The sequence below is a fragment of the Stenella coeruleoalba genome (genome assembly GCF_951394435.1).
Source record: "Stenella coeruleoalba genome assembly, contig: scaffold_50, whole genome shotgun sequence".
Taxonomy (NCBI): domain Eukaryota; kingdom Metazoa; phylum Chordata; class Mammalia; order Artiodactyla; family Delphinidae; genus Stenella; species Stenella coeruleoalba.
This window is the reverse complement of record NW_027645987.1, coordinates 1,431,103-1,450,076: the sequence shown is the minus strand read 5'-3', so window position 1 is coordinate 1,450,076 and position 18,974 is coordinate 1,431,103. Positions and strand designations below refer to the sequence as shown.

The window sequence follows — 18,974 nt, the reverse complement described above, 5'->3', positions numbered from 1 at the left end:
AAGTAGTATTATCGGACCTAAATCCACTCTTTATCCTTCTACTAGCCTTATTACATTGATTTCATGGTGAAGAGATATTCCATTGTACATAAGTACCACATCTTCTTTATCCATTGTTCTCTTTCCTGGGATATTTAAGGTGTACTGAAGTTGAGGTTCTTGTAAACAGAGTAGCCCTAAACTGTGGTGTGCTTGTGTCTTGTTGATTTTTAGACTTCCCTAGATATACTCCCATGATTGGAAGTGTCCTATGCTCTGTAGCTCTGTTTTTTAGATGATTTAGGAACCACCATACACTTCTCCAGAGTGGCTCTCGGCAGTTCACACACTGCCCATCAGCGTATAAAGGCTCCCTGTTCTCCATGGCCTGTCCTGCATTTCTGGTTTTTACAATTTTTTAGGATGGCCCTTTTGACCGGTGGGAAGTGAGACTTCTTTGTTGTGCACATTTGCATTGCTTGCTTGCTTCGTTGCCCATAAAGTGCGTATGCGTTTTTTCCTGGATATAATCAGGAAAAAACGCATACGCCCTTTTGGGCCAACTGCATCATTGTCGAAATTCTGCCGCTTTTCATGTGCGTTAAAGACGAGTCCAATCTATCTCTTGAAATCTGTTTCTTGCAATTCTGTCTTGCATTCAGATCCTCTTCTTTGCCTTACCTCAACATATTTTTGGACGTTAGTTTTCATTTATAACTCTGCAGGTTTGTGAATTGCAGTGACCCTGAGCTCCATTTTTTAAGTTGCTCTTTTGTGAGCTGGCCTCAAACCCGCAGGATTGCTTCAGGCCCTATTTTGGCTCCGGTGAGGCAGGCTGAGCCTTTCTTTAATTCTTACTCTTAATGGGAAATTAGAGTGATATGTGCCCGTCCAAACCCCTACAACTCTTCTCTCATTGGTTCCCCCTCTTCCCGTTCATCCTCCTCACAATTTGCAAAATGTGTGAAACAGAAGTTTAAATGTGCTGATTCTCCAAGTGGGGAGATTCTAAGTAGCATGGCTGGAATGGTGAACAGGAGCACCAGGAGAGGATAAATGAGGTGCATTTTAGACACATCTCCCGATCACATGGTGTACAGTCCTCTGGGTTTTCCATGCATGTTTTAGCTGTAGGAAGATCCCTTGAACCTGCAGATTTGGGACCCATTGAATGGGTACCAGGTAGTATTACTTTAAAGGGTGTGCATTTCCTCACCCAACCTCACATTTCTCTTAGCGCAAACAGTTTCCAGCCTTATGTCTCATCCTGCTGTGGGTCTAGATGTGTTCAATCCATGTTGCATCACCGTCCCTGAGGAAAAGTTGTAAGAGGTTTTCTCTGTCTCTCTGTCGTTTATTTTTTTCAATTTATTACTATATTGGTTACAGCTGATTTTCAAAGCTCTGTTTCTTGCTGCTGTACATCCACTTGATTCGCGTACAGAGAGACATCAATAAATTCTTTTTCAGATTCTTACCAGTCGTATATATTCTTTTCCGGTGACTTGAGTGTGCTGAGTGCAGTTCTTTTAGCTACCGTGTAGGCCTTGTTGATTATCAGTTTGGTATTTGGAATGGTATCTTTGCTAATTTCAACCTCCTGGATGATGCCTCACCCCTCCCCACCTTTCCCGTTTAGCAGCCTTATGCGTGTTTTCTACATATTTGACTATGTTTTTGTTTTGTAATTTATTTCATGTGTAGCCATTTTGGATTCCACCTTTAAGTGATATCTTATGATATGTGTCTTTTTCTTTTTGAATTCTGTCACTTAGAATGATCATACGTAACTCCTCCGGAGTTGTTACAACTGGCCATATTTCATTGATTTCCAGGCTGAATAATATTCCACTCTACCTAAGTACCACATCTCTATCCATTTTTTCCCTCCAGAGACATTTAAGTTATATCCTAGTCGAGGATCTTTTAAACAGAGAGGGGGTAAACATTGGGGTGCCTGTGTCCTCTCGATTTTTGTTTTTCCCAAGATATACGCCCATGAGTGCAAGTGCCCTATGCTCTGTAGCTCATTTTTTAGATGCTTTAGTAAACACAATACACTTCTCCAGAATGGCCGTTGGCAATATACATTTCCACTATAAGTCTCACAGGGCTCCCTCTTCTCGTTGCCCTGTCCTGCATTTCTGTTGTTTACGCTTTATGAGGATGGCTCTTCTGACTGATGCGAAGTGATATCTTTTGTAGTATTGACTTCCAGTGCCCACCTGTTTGGTTGGCTAAAAAAGTGTATGCCCTTTTCTTGAATATATACAGAAAAGAACGCATACACCCTTTTTGGCCAACTGCAATGTTGGCAATGTTGGCAATGTTCAGCTCCTTTTCTTGTGCTTAATGGCGAGTCCTTTCTACCTCCTCAAATCCCTTTCCTGCCATTCTCCCTTGCTTACAAGTCCTTTTCTCTGACTTTCCTCAAGACATTTTTCAGTGATGGATATTTTCAACTCTGCAGTTTTGTGAATTTTACTGCCCCTGAGTTCCATTGTTCAACTCGTGTTTATGGGAACTGGCCACAAAGCAGCGGGATTTCCTCAAGCCCTATACTGTTTCCATGGGCAACCCTAGCCTTTGGTCAATTCGTCTTCCTGATTGGAAATTAGAGTGACATGTGCCTGTCTGAACACCTAGGACTTGTCTCTCATTGTTCCTCATCCTTCCGCTTCATCCTCTGGACAAATTCCAAACTGTACGCAACAGGATGTTGACAGTGCTGACATCTCCAAGTGGGGAGACTGTTAGTAAAGACGCTGGAGGGGTGAACCCGAGCACCAGGAGATGAGGAGATGAGATGCCTTTTCCAAACTCTTCCCGATCAGACGGTATACCATCCTCTGGGTGTGACAGACATGTTTTAGCAGTAGGAAGAGTCCCATTCATGTAAGGAGAACACCAGGGCTTTTTCAAAATCAGTGTCTCCCCGAAACCCAAACTGGGGAAGTTTTTAAGCTACGGCTACACATATGTTCATTAAGGGCCTTGGGAAGTAGGCAGAGTCCAAACTTTAGATGATTGAAGTCTTCAGGGTCAGAAGCACTCACCACCAGCTTCCCTTAGGCTACACTTTAACTGTCATTGATAGATGATGTCAATAAAAATATCTATTCTTTTTCAGATTATTTCCCCTTATAGGTTATTGCAAAATGTTGAGTGTAGTTCCCTGTGCTATACAGTAGTTCCTTGTTGATGATCTATTTTATACATAGCAGTGTGTATGTGTTCATTCCAAACTGTTAATTTATCCCTCCTCCCACCTTTCCCCTTTGGTAATAATAAATTATAAGATTTTATACTTCTCAGAAATGGGGGAGCTGAAAGAGAGGTATCATTTTCAATGGAAAAGCATTTAAAACAAGATTGAAGGTTTAACCAAGATTATTAGCTGTACATCCTTGGAAAGAAATCACTTTGTTTCTCTAATATTGACCTGACAAATAAGACAAACCTTTTCACTGAACTTGCTTATAAAAAGTGATGGAAATATCAAATGGAAGTGTTAAAAACATCTTATTTTACCCGAGCCTTATACACTGTTCTATGTTAACTACAGTTTGGCTCACACATCTGTTCATTGAGGTTACAATAGTCTCAATTTCTGTTACTGATCCTCCAGAGTGGACCCCAACAAGTGTCCCCCTGCCCAGTGTCATTGGGGCCAACAGATCGAGACTGAGTTTGGTTCACAAGCAAAGGAAACTTTATATTTTGATCAGAGAATGGAGAGGTGAGAGCATGCACTACCCCGTGGGCTGTGGGCTGGGCTGCTGTGTAGAGATCCTGTCAGAGTCAGTGGGAGGGAGGGAGGCGGCGGAGCTCTCGAGGGCCGGGTTGGCTGTAGCTCAGGCTCTATATCGTGGAGTCTGCACTGGGCCCCAGGAGCTGAGGTGTCGACCCAGCCATTCTGCACTAGGAAATCTGGTCTGAAGTGCCGGGTGTGGAACCTCTGCATGCGGGACCCTAGGAGCACGTGAAATTAGACAAAGCACAAAGGATAAAAAAGGTTAGACTTGACTTTATTGCCCAGATTCTATTTTTATCTCCCAGGGATTTTTAATGGGCTTTGCTGGGGACAAACCCCTCCTCTGCCTTTTGTCCCGTTCCTCATTCTTGGAGTGCTGAGGGTGCAGACCCTTCTTCTGTAACTGCTGAGTGCTGAGTTGGGAGCCCTCATACCCTGGGGCGAGGGTCAGAGCTTCTCCCCAGCAGCCTCCCGGTGACGTTGATTGTCCCCAGGACCCCTGCCTCCCTGCTCGTCCACCTGAGCACCAGCATTGGAAGTGTTATAGATTCTAATGACCTTTAAGGGTCCAGGAAAGAGATGTGCAGAGACGCTGTGGGGGCCGGTTTCACCCCGCCCCACATTTGTTCGGCCACCTTAGGCTGACCGTCTCTGCCAGCCTAGATGCTCTGACCAGTAGTCTGCGCTTTCTTCAATTAGGCCCCTGAATTAACGTACAAACAGCACCAGGTGTCAGAGCCCTGCCCGCTCAACTCCCAGACAGTCCAGGGTCAGTGGTGACCAAGGACCATGATGGCTACTGAGTCAACAGCCTTTTGAAGTAAACAGGAGTCCAGCCGGTCTTATTGGCCACCATCATCACGGTGTCTGTAGGCTCTTCTATGGTGACAGTGTGGTATACTGTTCCCCCGCCAAGATTATTAGCTCCCCTCTGGGTGCAGTAAGTCCTGCAAGCAGTAGTCTACTCTTTTGGGACACACTCTTGTTGTTTTATGAGAGAAACTCCAGGTCAAGTGATGTTCACACGAGTCGTCATGGTGCCCTGTTGCCCCCGGTTATCTCTCTGGATGTTGGAGTTGGAGGGCCTCCTCACTCGAGGTCGGTGTGCCCACGGAGCGAACCCTGCAACTTCAGGGCATGGTTGGTGGTTAGGATCACCACGTGGGGTCCTTTTCCCTTAGGAGGGAGGTGGCCTTTTGGGCTGCTGATTTCCAGGTTTTTAGATACCGCCAGTATCTTGGCCAGATGTGGCAGTGGGCCAAGCCCCTTAGTGACCGTAGTTTATCCTACCTGGATGGCATTCTTGCATTGTTCCATTTCAAGCGGTCCCAGTTTTTGCACTAATTCTCCAATGGCGATTCACCTTTCACCGGGAATGTAAAGGTCAAAGGGTTTAGCTAAATTAGGGAGTTCCAGGGCAAGGGTCTGAATTGACTGCTCTTTCCATTCTTGAAAGGCCACTTCTGGATTCTATTCAAAAGGATCATCATCTTTTCCTTTCAGTGTTTCATATAGAGGCCCAGCTAGTAGACTGTAGTTAGGGATCCAGAAGCAGCAAACCCTGGCCTCCCCAGGAACCCCTAAGCTGTCTTCTAGTTTTAGAAAGGGGTAAGGCTGAAAATGGTTTCTTCCCTTTCCTGGGATGGGCTTCTCTGACCTTCTGTGAGAATGAAGCCCAGGCAGGTCACCGCAGTCTGTGATATTTGAGCTTTTTCTTGGACAACTTCTATCCTTTATTGGCTTGGTAGTTCAGAGGCCTCCTTAGTAGGGCTGGTGATCAGAATGTCGTCTGCATATTGAAGGAGGGTTTCCTTTTCCAGAGGTAGAACTTTTAGGTCTTTAGCTAAGCTTTCCCCAAAGATGGTGTGGGAATTTTTGCACCCTTGGGGCCAGACGGCCCGGAAGTATTGTTTTAGTTGTATGTGGAGTCCTGCCACTCACAAGCCAAAATTTCTTGTGACTCTGGGACTAATGGAATACAAAAGAAGGCATCATTGAAGACTAATACAGAATACCATGTCCTGGTGGTTGGTAGAATGACCAGCAGGGTGTAGGAATTAGGAGCAACTGGAGGTATATCCTCGGTGGCTTCACTGACTGTCCTGACATCCTTTACCAGGTCCCCAGCAGCCCATGGGGCTCTCGTGGTCAGACCAATCCCAGAATATGGAGCTCACCTGGGCAGGTACCCCACCCCCACCCCAGCCCACGGGGCTCTCGTGGTCAGGTCCCTCCCAGGATACAGAGCTACCCTTGCAGGTACCGTGGCAGGGCTGGGCACACAGGAACCGTGCACATAGCCCTCATTGCAGAGCACCCCCAGCTCACCTGTCGCTCAGAGCTGACACAGAGCACCTCAGAGCAGGACTTGAACTAACAAACAGCAGCTGCGACAGGTCTGTGACCCTGGGCATCACTCCGTGAGGCCTCCCTCCACCTGGTCTTCCAGAGACTTCCACTGCACCCGGGGCACCAGGCCTCTGTCTCCAACCACCACCCACCCCTCCTCTGCCTGACTCCTGGGTTCCTCTCATTAGGAGAGGGTTTTCTTGAAGTTGTCTCCCACTCATGGGCCAGATAAAATGATTAGAAAACAAGCCAAAGCTGCAGCCCCTTGTCTATCCTGACTCTCAGGAGCCCACACCTGTTCCTTGGACCTGGCCGGTTCAGCAAGTTCCATTTTCTGCAACTGTGAGCCCCTGAGGGGTGATGATTGGCTGACCTGGGCAGCCTTACTGTGCCGGCCAGCCCTCCCCAGGTGTGCCTGGGTTGAGATCAATATAAATACCACTCCAGGCAGCAAGAGCCCCTGCAGCCGTGCCTGACGCCATTTTCTCTGCCCTGTCAGCAGTCTCGGGGCTGGGCTGGTGGGAGGGAGTGAGAGGCCACGGCTTTGTGGGTGGCCCAGTGTGAGTGGGGCTCTGCTGGACTTTCTGCAGCAGTTGCCAGGCTGCCACCTGCTAAAGAAGAGGATGTGTCACCCATACCTGCTGCTGGAATTTCTCCCTGGGCAGAGGTGAGGAAGGAAAAAAGCAGTGGGGGCAGGGACAGGACGGGTATCTCAGGCAGGGAAATGGAAATCTTCCAGAAGAGCACCCAGGGCCAGGACCATCCTGGCTGGCCTGCAGGCACCAAGTCGGCCGGCATGCTGTCACTCGTGTGGCTCTATGGCCCTTCCTCTAGGCTTTCAAGTCCTTGTATATATTCAGGTGTTTTACCTGGGACGGGTGGGAATAGTTCAGCAGCACCTGGCCTGGGGCTCAGCTCACGTTTACTCACAGATGCCTCGGCACGGTGCCCCAGCTTTGCAATGAGGACGCTTGTTGCGTGGGGGCTGCTGGCTGAATGGGAGACGATTCCCCACCACTGACCAACTTCAGAATTGTTTACAACTGGAGCAAGTGCCCTGATACGGTTTTCCTCTGTGTAACTGGTGGGTTCTGTGTTTTTTTTCTCTTTTTCGTTTTTGGTTCAAGGTAGATTTTATTCCTCTTTTTTGTATTTACAGATATAAGCATGGAAATAATTTATTCATATAAATACATGTATGTGCAGGGAATAATTGTTTTTTCTGTTTTATTTTTTAAATTTTATTTCTTTTTAATTTTGAATTTTATTTTATATTTTTATACAGCAGGTTCTTATTGGTTATCTATTTTATACATATAAATGTATACATGCCAATCCCAGTCTCTCAACTCCTCCCACCACCACCCCCCCAACAGCTTTCCCCCCTTGTTGTCCATACGTTTGTTGTCTACATCTGTTGCTCTATTTATGCCTTGCAAAATGGTTAATCTGTACAGTTTTTCTAGGTTCCACATATATGCATGAATATACAAGATTTGTTTTTCTCTTTCTGACTTACTTCACTCTGTATGACAGTCTCTAGATCCATCGACGTCTCTACAAATGACCCAATTTCATTCCTTTTCATGGCTTAGTAATATTCCATTTTATATATGTACCACAGCTTTATGCATTCGTCTGTCTGTGGGCATTTAGGTTGCTTCCATTACCTCGATATTGTAAATAGTGATGCAATGAACATTGCGGTGAATGACTCTTTTTGATTTATGGTTTTGTCTGGGTATATGTCCAGTACTGGGATTGCTGTATCATATGGTAATTCTATTGTTAGTTTCTTAAGAAATTCCATATTGTTCTCCATAATGACTGTATCAATTTATATTCCCAACAATAGTGGAAGAGGGTTCCTTTTCTCCACACCCTTTCCAGCATTTTTTGTTTGTAGATTTTCAATGATACCTATTCTACCAGGTGTGAGGTGATACCTCATTGTTGAATCCATTTCGTTGAGCAAGGGGTAGCTCTTGTCTATTCCATATTTGGCTTATGGAACGGTATCTGTGCTAATTTCAAACTCTGCTTTTATGCAGCACCCCAACTCACCTTCCCCCTTAAGCAGGCATAAGTTGGTTTTCTAAACTTGAGACCCTGTTCTGTTTTGTAATTCAGTTCATGTGTAGCCAAGTTTACATTCCGTGTATTACTGTTATCTTATGATGTTTCTTTTTCTGTGTGACTTATTTCAGTTAGAATCATCATACCTGAATCCACTCATTGTGCTGCTAAGGGCCTGATGACACAGATTTCATTGCTGAGTGATATTGCTTTGTAACTAAATACCACAACTTCTTTATCCATTTTTCACTTTCTGCAATGTTGAACTTGTACTGTAAACGAGGTTCTTATAAACAGAGCCGTTCCAAACTTTGGGGTGGCTGTGTCTTTTTGATTTTAATTTCCCTAAGCTATAGGACCATAAGTGGAAGTGCCCTAGGTTCTGTTGCTTTGTTTTTTAGATGTTTCAGGAAACACCATACACTTCTCCCGAGTGGTTGTTGGCAATTTACATCCCGCCCATCAGCATAACAAGGCTCCCAGTTCTCCATGGCCTGTCCTGCCTTTCTGGATTTTACACTTTTTTCAGATGGCCCTTTTGACCGGGGGGAAGTGAGACTTCATTGTAGTGCAGATTTCCTTTGCAAGCTTGCTTGGTTGGCCAAAAAGGGCGTATGCGTTTTTTCCTGAATATATTCAGGAAAAACCGCATACGCCCTTTTTGGCCAAGTGCATCATTGTGGACGTTCTGCCTCTTTTCCTATGCTTTCAATGCAATTCCAGTCTACCTCCTGAAATCGGATTCCTGCAATTCTGCCCCGCTTTCAAGTCCTCTTGGCAGCCTTACTTCAGTCTATTTTTGGACGATAGCTGTCATTTATAACTCTGCAGGTTTGTGAATTACAGTGCCCCTGAGCTCCTTTCTTCAACTCGCTTTCTTTTGAGCTGGCCGCAACACCGCAGGATGGCTTCAGGCCCTAATCTGGTTCCGGTACGGCACGCTGAGCCTTTGGTTATTTCCTCTTCCTGGTGGGAAATGAGAGTTAAATTTGCCCGTCCAGACACCTCCAGCTAGCCTCTCATTGGTTCTCGCTATTCCTGTTCATCTTCCGCAGAAATTGCAAACTGGGCCAAACAGGAGGTTAAAGGGACTGACTCTCCAAGTGGGGAGAGTGTTAGTAAAGCGTCTGGAATGTTGCACCCGAGTACCAGGGGAGGAAAACTGAGACATATTTGAACACGTCTCCCGATCACATGGTTGATCATACTCTGGGTTCCACATGCATGTTTTAGCTGAAGGAAGAATACCTAAAATCTGTGTAGTTGAAACCCGTGGAATGGGTACCATGCAATATGACTTCAAAGGTCTTCATTTGCTCACTGAACCTCTCCAATCCTATCACTGCTGCGTTTATGCCCCTGTACACATGCTTGATTCTCTTTCGGAGACATAGCAATCTATAGGTTTTAAGATACTTACTAGTCAGGTACATTCTTAGGCGTTTAATATGCGGTGTAGAGTCCACTTCGTTGAGCAAGGAGTAGCTCTTGTCTATTCCATATTTGGCTTAAGGAACTTTGTGCTCATTTCAATCTCTGGTTTTATGCAGCACCCCAACTCACCTTTCCCCTTAAGCAAGCATAAGTTGGTTTTCTAAATTTGAGACCCTGTTCTGTTCTGTAATTCAGTTCCTGTGTAGCCAAGTTTACATTCCGTGTATTACTGATATCTTATGATGTTTCTTTTTCTGTGTGACTTATTTCAGTTAGAATCATCATACCTGAATCCACTCATTGTGCTGCTAAGGGCCTGATGACACAGATTTCATTGCTGAGTGATATTGCTTTGTAACTAAATACCACAACTTCTTTATCCATTTTTCACTTTCTGCAATGTTGAACTTGTACTGTAAACGAGGTTCTTGTAAACAGAGCCGTCCCAAACTTTGGGGTGGCTGTGTCTTTTTGATTTTAATTTCCCTAAGCTATAGGACCATAAGTGGAAGTGCCCTAGGCTCTGTTGCTTTGTTTTTTAGATGTTTCAGGAAACACCATACACTTCTCCCAAGTGGTTGTTGGCAATTTACATCCCGCCCATCAGCATAACAAGGCTCCCAGTTCTCCATGGCCTGTCCTGCCTTTCTGGATTTTACACTTTTTTCAGATGGCCCTTTTGACCGGGGGGAAGTGAGACTTCATTGTAGTGCAGATTTCCTTTGCAAGCTTGCTTGGTTGGCCAAAAAGGGCGTATGCGTTTTTTCCTGAATATATTCAGGAAAAAACGCATACGCCCTTTTTGGCCAAGTGCATCATTGTGGACGTTCTGCCTCTTTTCCTATGCTTTCAATGCAATTCCAGTCTACCTCCTGAAATCGGTTTCCTGCAATTCTGCCCCGCTTTCAAGTCCTCTTGGCAGCCTTACTTCAGTCTATTTTTGGACGATTGCTGTCATTTATAACTCTGCAGGTTTGTGAATTACAGTGCCCCTGAGCTCCTTTCTTCCACTCGCTTTCTTGTGAGCTGGCCGCAACACCGCAGGATGGCTTCAGGCCCTAATCTGGTTCCGGCCCGGATGCTGAGCCTTTGGTTAATTCCTCTTCCTGGTGGGAAATGAGAGTTAAATTTGCCCGTCCAGACACCTCCAGCTAGCCTCTCATTGGTTCTCGCTATTCCTGTTCATCTTCCGCAGAAATTGCAAACTGGGCCAAACAGGAGGTTAAAGGTGCTGACTCTCCAAGTGGGGAGAGTGTTAGTAAAGCGTCTGGAATGTTGCACCCGAGTACCAGGGGAGGAAAACTGAGACATATTTGAACACGTCTCCCGATCACATGGTTGATCATACTCTGGGTTCCACATGCATGTTTTAGCTGAAGGAAGAATACCTAAAATCTGCGTAGTTGAAACCCGTGGAATGGGTACCATGCAATATGACTTCAAAGGTCTTCATTTGCTCACTGAACCTCTCCAATCCTATCACTGCTGCGTTTATGCCCCTGTACACATGCTTGATTCTCTTTCGGAGACATAGCAATCTATAGGTTTTAAGATACTTACTAGTCAGGTACATTCTTAGGCGTTTAATATGCGGTGTTGAGTCCATTTCGTTGAGCAAGGAGTAGCTCTTGTCTATTCCATATTTGGCTTAAGGAACTTTGTGCTCATTTCAATCTCTGGTTTTATGCAGCACCCCAACTCACCTTTCCCCTTAAGCAAGCATAAGTTGGTTTTCTAAATTTGAGACCCTGTTCTGTTCTGTAATTCAGTTCCTGTGTAGCCAAGTTTACATTCCGTGTATTACTGTTATCTTATGATGTTTCTTTTTCTGTGTGACTTATTTCAGTTAGAATCATCATACCTGAATCCACTCATTGTGCTGCTAAGGGCCTGATGACACAGATTTCATTGCTGAGTGATATTGCTTTGTAACTAAATACCACAACTTCTTTATCCATTTTTCACTTTCTGCAATGTTGAACTTGTACTGTAAACGAGGTTCTTATAAACAGAGCCGTTCCAAACTTTGGGGTGGCTGTGTCTTTTTGATTTTAATTTCCCTAAGCTATAGGACCATAAGTGGAAGTGCCCTAGGTTCTGTTGCTTTGTTTTTTAGATGTTTCAGGAAACACCATACACTTCTCCCGAGTGGTTGTTGGCAATTTACATCCCGCCCATCAGCATAACAAGGCTCCCAGTTCTCCATGGCCTGTCCTGCCTTTCTGGATTTTACACTTTTTTCAGATGGCCCTTTTGACCGGGGGGAAGTGAGACTTCATTGTAGTGCAGATTTCCTTTGCAAGCTTGCTTGGTTGGCCAAAAAGGGCGTATGCGTTTTTTCCTGAATATATTCAGGAAAAAACGCATACGCCCTTTTTGGCCAAGTGCATCATTGTGGACGTTCTGCCTCTTTTCCTATGCTTTCAATGCAATTCCAGTCTACCTCCTGAAATCGGTTTCCTGCAATTCTGCCCCGCTTTCAAGTCCTCTTGGCAGCCTTACTTCAGTCTATTTTTGGACGATAGCTGTCATTTATAACTCTGCAGGTTTGTGAATTACAGTGCCCCTGAGCTCCTTTCTTCAACTCGCTTTCTTTTGAGCTGGCCGCAACACCGCAGGATGGCTTCAGGCCCTAATCTGGTTCCGGTACGGCACGCTGAGCCTTTGGTTATTTCCTCTTCCTGGTGGGAAATGAGAGTTAAATTTGCCCGTCCAGACACCTCCAGCTAGCCTCTCATTGGTTCTCGCTATTCCTGTTCATCTTCCGCAGAAATTGCAAACTGGGCCAAACAGGAGGTTAAAGGGACTGACTCTCCAAGTGGGGAGAGTGTTAGTAAAGCGTCTGGAATGTTGCACCCGAGTACCAGGGGAGGAAAACTGAGACATATTTGAACACGTCTCCCGATCACATGGTTGATCATACTCTGGGTTCCACATGCATGTTTTAGCTGAAGGAAGAATACCTAAAATCTGTGTAGTTGAAACCCGTGGAATGGGTACCATGCAATATGACTTCAAAGGTCTTCATTTGCTCACTGAACCTCTCCAATCCTATCACTGCTGCGTTTATGCCCCTGTACACATGCTTGATTCTCTTTCGGAGACATAGCAATCTATAGGTTTTAAGATACTTACTAGTCAGGTACATTCTTAGGCGTTTAATATGCGGTGTTGAGTCCACTTCGTTGAGCAAGGAGTAGCTCTTGTCTATTCCATATTTGGCTTAAGGAACTTTGTGCTCATTTCAATCTCTGGTTTTATGCAGCACCCCAACTCACCTTTCCCCTTAAGCAAGCATAAGTTGGTTTTCTAAATTTGAGACCCTGTTCTGTTCTGTAATTCAGTTCCTGTGTAGCCAAGTTTACATTCCGTGTATTACTGATATCTTATGATGTTTCTTTTTCTGTGTGACTTATTTCAGTTAGAATCATCATACCTGAATCCACTCATTGTGCTGCTAAGGGCCTGATGACACAGATTTCATTGCTGAGTGATATTGCTTTGTAACTAAATACCACAACTTCTTTATCCATTTTTCACTTTCTGCAATGTTGAACTTGTACTGTAAACGAGGTTCTTGTAAACAGAGCCGTCCCAAACTTTGGGGTGGCTGTGTCTTTTTGATTTTAATTTCCCTAAGCTATAGGACCATAAGTGGAAGTGCCCTAGGCTCTGTTGCTTTGTTTTTTAGATGTTTCAGGAAACACCATACACTTCTCCCAAGTGGTTGTTGGCAATTTACATCCCGCCCATCAGCATAACAAGGCTCCCAGTTCTCCATGGCCTGTCCTGCCTTTCTGGATTTTACACTTTTTTCAGATGGCCCTTTTGACCGGGGGGAAGTGAGACTTCATTGTAGTGCAGATTTCCTTTGCAAGCTTGCTTGGTTGGCCAAAAAGGGCGTATGCGTTTTTTCCTGAATATATTCAGGAAAAAACGCATACGCCCTTTTTGGCCAAGTGCATCATTGTGGACGTTCTGCCTCTTTTCCTATGCTTTCAATGCAATTCCAGTCTACCTCCTGAAATCGGTTTCCTGCAATTCTGCCCCGCTTTCAAGTCCTCTTGGCAGCCTTACTTCAGTCTATTTTTGGACGATAGCTGTCATTTATAACTCTGCAGGTTTGTGAATTACAGTGCCCCTGAGCTCCTTTCTTCAACTCGCTTTCTTTTGAGCTGGCCGCAACACCGCAGGATGGCTTCAGGCCCTAATCTGGTTCCGGTACGGCACGCTGAGCCTTTGGTTATTTCCTCTTCCTGGTGGGAAATGAGAGTTAAATTTGCCCGTCCAGACACCTCCAGCTAGCCTCTCATTGGTTCTCGCTATTCCTGTTCATCTTCCGCAGAAATTGCAAACTGGGCCAAACAGGAGGTTAAAGGCGCTGACTCTCCAAGTGGGGAGAGTGTTAGTAAAGCGTCTGGAATGTTGCACCCGAGTACCAGGGGAGGAAAACTGAGACATATTTGAACACGTCTCCCGTTCACATGGTTGATCATACTCTGGGTTCCACATGCATGTTTTAGCTGAAGGAAGAATACCTAAAACCTGGGTAGTTGAAACCCGTGGAATGGGTACCATGCAATATGACTTCAAAGGGTCTTCATTTGCTCTCCGAACCTCTCCAATCCTATCACTGCTGCGTTTATGCCCCTGTACACATGCTTGATTCTCTTTCGGAGACATAGCAATCCATAGGTTTTAAGATACTTACTAGTCAGGTACATTCTTAGGCGTTTAATATGGGGTGTTGAGTCCATTTCGTTGAGCAAGGAGTAGCTCTTGTCTATTCCATATTTGGCTTAAGGACCTTTATCTGTGCTCATTTCAATCTCTGGTTTTATGCAGCACCCCAACTCACCTTTACCCTTAAGCAAGAATAAGTTGGTTTTCTAAATTTGAGACCCTGTTCTGTTCTGTAATTCAGTTCCTGTGTAGCCAAGTTTACATTCCGTGTATTACTGATATCTTATGATGTTTCTTTTTCTGTGTGACTTATTTCAGTTAGAATCATCATACCTGAATCCACTCATTGTGCTGCTAAGGGCCTGATGACACAGATTTCATTGCTGAGTGATATTGCTTTGTAAGTAAATACCACAACTTTTTTATCCATTTTTCACTTTCTGCGATGTTGAACTTGTACTGTAAACGAGGTTCTTGTAAACAGAACCGTTCGAAACATTGGGGTGGCTGTGTCTTTTTGATTTTAAATTCCCTAAGCTATAGGACCATAAGTGGAAGTGCCCTAGGCTCTGTTGCTTTGTTTTTTAGATGTTTCAGGAAACACCATACACTTCTCCCGAGTGTTTGTTGGCAATTTATATCCCGCCCTTCAGCATAACAAGGCCTCCAGTTCTCCATGGCCTGTCCTGCCTTTCTGGATTTTACACTTTTTTCAGATGGCCCTTTTGACCGGGGGGAAGTGAGACTTCATTGTAGTGCAGATTTCCTTTGCAAGCTTGCTTGGTTGGCCAAAAAGGGCGTATGCGTTTTATCCTGAATATATTCAGGAAAAAACGCATACACCCTTTTTGGCCAAGTGCATCATTGTGGACGTTCTGCCTCTTTTCCTATGCTTTCAATGCAATTCCAGTCTACCTCCTGAAATCGGTTTCCTGCAATTCTGCCCCGCTTTCAAGTCCTCTTGGCAGCCTTACTTCAGTCTATTTTTGGACGATAGGTGTCATTTATAACTCTGCAGGTTTGTGAATTACAGTGCCCCTGAGCTCCTTTCTTCAACTCGCTTTCTTGTGACCTGGCCGCAACACCGCAGGATGGCTTCAGGCCCTAATCTGGTTCCGGCACGGCACGCTGAGCCTTTGGTTATTTCCTCTTCCTGGTGGGAAATGAGAGTTAAATTTGCCCGTCCAGACACCTCCAGCTAGCCTCTCATTGGTTCTCGCTATTCTTGTTCATCTTCCGCAGAAATTGCAGACTGGGCCAAACAGGAGGTTAAAGGCGCTCACTTTCCAAGTGGGGAGAGTGTTAGTAAAGCGTCTGGAATGTTGCACCCGAGTACCAGGGGAGGAAAACTGAGACATATTTGAACACGTCTCCCGTTCACATGGTTGATCATATTTGGGTTCCACATGCATGTTTTAGCTGAAGGAAGAATACCTAAAACCTGGGTAGTTGAAACCCGTGGAATGGGTACCATGCAATATGACTTCAAAGGGTCTTCATTTGCTCACCGAACCTCTCCAATCCTATCACTGCTTCGTTTATGTCCCTGTCCACATGCTTGATTCTCTTTCGGAGACATAGCAATCCATAGGTTTTAAGATACTTACTAGTCAGGTACATTCTTAGGCGTTTAATATGCGGTGTTGAGTCGATTTCGTTGAGCAAGGAGTAGCTCTTGTCTATTCCATATTTGGCTTAAGGAACTTTATCTGTGCTCATTTCAATCTCTGGTTTTATGCAGCACCCCAACTCACCTTTACCCTTAAGCAAGCATAAGTTGGTTTTCTAAATTTGAGACCCTGTTCTGTTCTGTAATTCAGTTCCTGTGTACCGAAGTTTCCATTCCGTGTATTACTGATATCTTATGATGTTTCTTTTTCTGTGTGACTTATTTCAGTTAGAATCATCGTACCTGAATCCACTCATTGTGCTGCTAAGGGCCTGATGACATAGATTTCATTGCTGAGTGATATTGCTTTTTAAGTGAATACCACAACTTCTTTATCCATTTTTCACTTTCTGCGATGTTGAACTTGTACTTTAAACGAGGTTTTGTAAACAGAGCCGTTCCAAACTTTGGGGTGGCTGTGTCTTTTTGATTTTAATTTCCCTAAGCTATAGGACCATAAGTGGAAGTGCCCTAGGCTCTGTTGCTTTGTTTTTTAGATGTTTCAGGAAACACCATACACTTCTCCCAAGTGGTTGTTGGCAATTTACATCCCGCCCATCAGCATAACAAGGCTCCCAGTTGTCCATGGCCTGTCCTGCCTTTCTGGATTTTACACTTTTTTCAGATGGCCCTTTTGACCGGGGGGAAGTGAGACTTCATTTTAGTGCAGATTTCCTTTGCAAGCTTGCTTGGTTGGCCAAAAAGGGCGTATGCGTTTTTTCCTGAATATATTCAGGAAAAAACGCATACGCCCTTTTTGGCCAAGTGCATCATTGTGGACGTTCTGCCTCTTTTCCTATGCTTTCAATGCAATTCCAGTCTACCTCCTGAAATCGGTTTCCTGCAATTCTGCCCCGCTTTCAAGTCCTCTTGGCAGCCTTACTTCAGTCTATTTTTGGACGATAGCTGTCATTTATAACTCTGCAGGTTTGTGAATTACAGTGCCCCTGAGCTCCTTTCTTCAACTCGCTTTCTTTTGAGCTGGCCGCAACACCGCAGGATGGCTTCAGGCCCTAATCTGGTTCCGGTACGGCACGCTGAGCCTTTGGTTAATTCCTCTTCCTGGTGGGAAATGAGAGTTAAATTTGCCCGTCCAGACACCTCCAGCTAGTCTCCATTGGTTCTCGCTATTCCTGTTCATCTTCCGTAGAAATTGCAAACTGGACCAAACAGGAGGTTAAAGGGACTGACTCTCCAAGTCGGGAGAGTGTTAGTAAAGCGTCTGGAATGCTGCACCCGAGTACCAGTGTACGAAAACTGAGACATATTTGAACACGTCTCCCGATCACATGGTTGATCATACTCTAGGTTCCACATGCATGTTTTAGCTGAAGGAAGAATACCTTAAACCTGGGTAGTTGAAACCCGTGGAATGGGTACCATGCAATATGACTTCAAAGGGTCTTCATTTGCTCACCGAACCTCTCCAATCCTATCACTGCTGCGTTTATGCCCCTGTACACATGCTTGATTCTCTTTCGGAGACATAGCAATCCATAGGTTTTAAGATACTTACAAGTCAGGTACATTCTTAGGCGTTTAATATGCGGTGTTGAGTCCATTTCGTTGAGCAAGGAGTAGCTCTTGTCTATTCCATATTTGGCTTAAGGAACTTTATCTGTGCTCATTTCAATCTCTGGTTTTATGCAGCACCCCAACTCACCTTTACCCTTAAGCAAGCATAAGTTGGTTTTCTAAATTTGAGACCCTGTTCTGTTCTGTAATTCAGTTCCTGTGTAGCCAAGTTTACATTCCGTGTATTACTGATATCTTATGATGTTTCTTTTTCTGTGTGACTTATTTCAGTTAGAATCATCATACCTGAATCCACTCATTGTGCTGCTAAGGGCCTGATGACACAGATTTCATTGCTGAGTGATACTGCATTGTAAGTAAATACCACAAGTTCTTTATCCATTTTTCACTTTCTGCGATGTTGAACTTGTACTGTAAACGAGGTTCTTGTAAACAGAGCCGTTCGAAAATTTGGGGTGGCTGTGTCTTTTTGATTTTAAATTCCCTAAGCTATAGGACCATAAGTGGAAGTGCCCTAGGCTCTGTTGCTTTGTTTTTTAGATGTTTCAGGAAACACCATACACTTCTCCCGAGTGGTTGTTGGCAATTTACATCCCGCCCATCAGCATAACAAGGCTCCCAGTTCTCCATGGCCTGTCCTGCCTTTCTGGATTTTACACTTTTTTCAGATGGCCCTTTTGACCGGGGGGAAGTGAGACTTCATTGTAGTGCAGATTTCCTTTGCAAGCTTGCTTGGTTGGCCAAAAAGGGCGTATGCGTTTTTTCCTGAATATATTCAGGAAAAAACGCATACGCCCTTTTTGGCCAAGTGCATCATTGTGGACGTTCTGCCTCTTTTCCTATGCTTTCAATGCAATTCCAGTCTACCTCCTGAAATCGGTTTCCTGCAATTCTGCCCCGCTTTCAAGTCCTCTTGGCAGCCTTACTTCAGTCTATTTTTGGACGATAGCTGTCATTTATAACTCTGCAGGTTTGTGAATTACAGTGCCCCTGAGCTCCTTTCTTCAACTCGCTTTCTTTTGAGCTGGCCGCAACACCGCAGGATGGCTTCAGGCCCTAATCTGGTTCCGGTACGGCACGCTGAGCCTTTGGTTAATTCCTCTTCCTGGTGGGAAATGAGAGTTAAATTTGCCCGTCCAGACACCTCCAGCTAGTCTCCATTGGTTCTCGCTATTCCTGTTCATCTTCCGTAGAAATTGCAAACTGGACCAAACAGGAGGTTAAAGGGACTGACTCTCCAAGTCGGGAGAGTGTTAGTAAAGCGTCTGGAATGCTGCACCCGAGTACCAGTGTACGAAAACTGAGACATATTTGAACACGTCTCCCGATCACATGGTTGATCATACTCTAGGTTCCACATGCATGTTTTAGCTGAAGGAAGAATACCTTAAACCTGGGTAGTTGAAACCCGTGGAATGGGTACCATGCAATATGACTTCAAAGGGTCTTCATTTGCTCACCGAACCTCTCCAATCCTATCACTGCTGCATTTAT

The 18,974-nt window shown here is 44.8% G+C and overlaps 1 long non-coding RNA gene across 10 annotated transcripts in view; it reads left to right on the top strand.

Moving 5' to 3' along the window:
- LOC307181410 overlaps positions 1 to 18,974 on the top strand; it is a 1,574,020-nt gene that overhangs the window by 290,805 nt on the left and 1,264,241 nt on the right. The window contains exon 2 of one of the 10 annotated variants that reach the window (XR_013826714.1): positions 16,173 to 16,258. The exons of the other annotated variants lie outside the window; for them this stretch is intronic. This is a non-coding gene — a long non-coding RNA (uncharacterized lncRNA). The remainder of the gene's footprint in view (positions 1 to 16,172; positions 16,259 to 18,974) is intronic. 10 annotated transcript variants of the gene reach the window in all.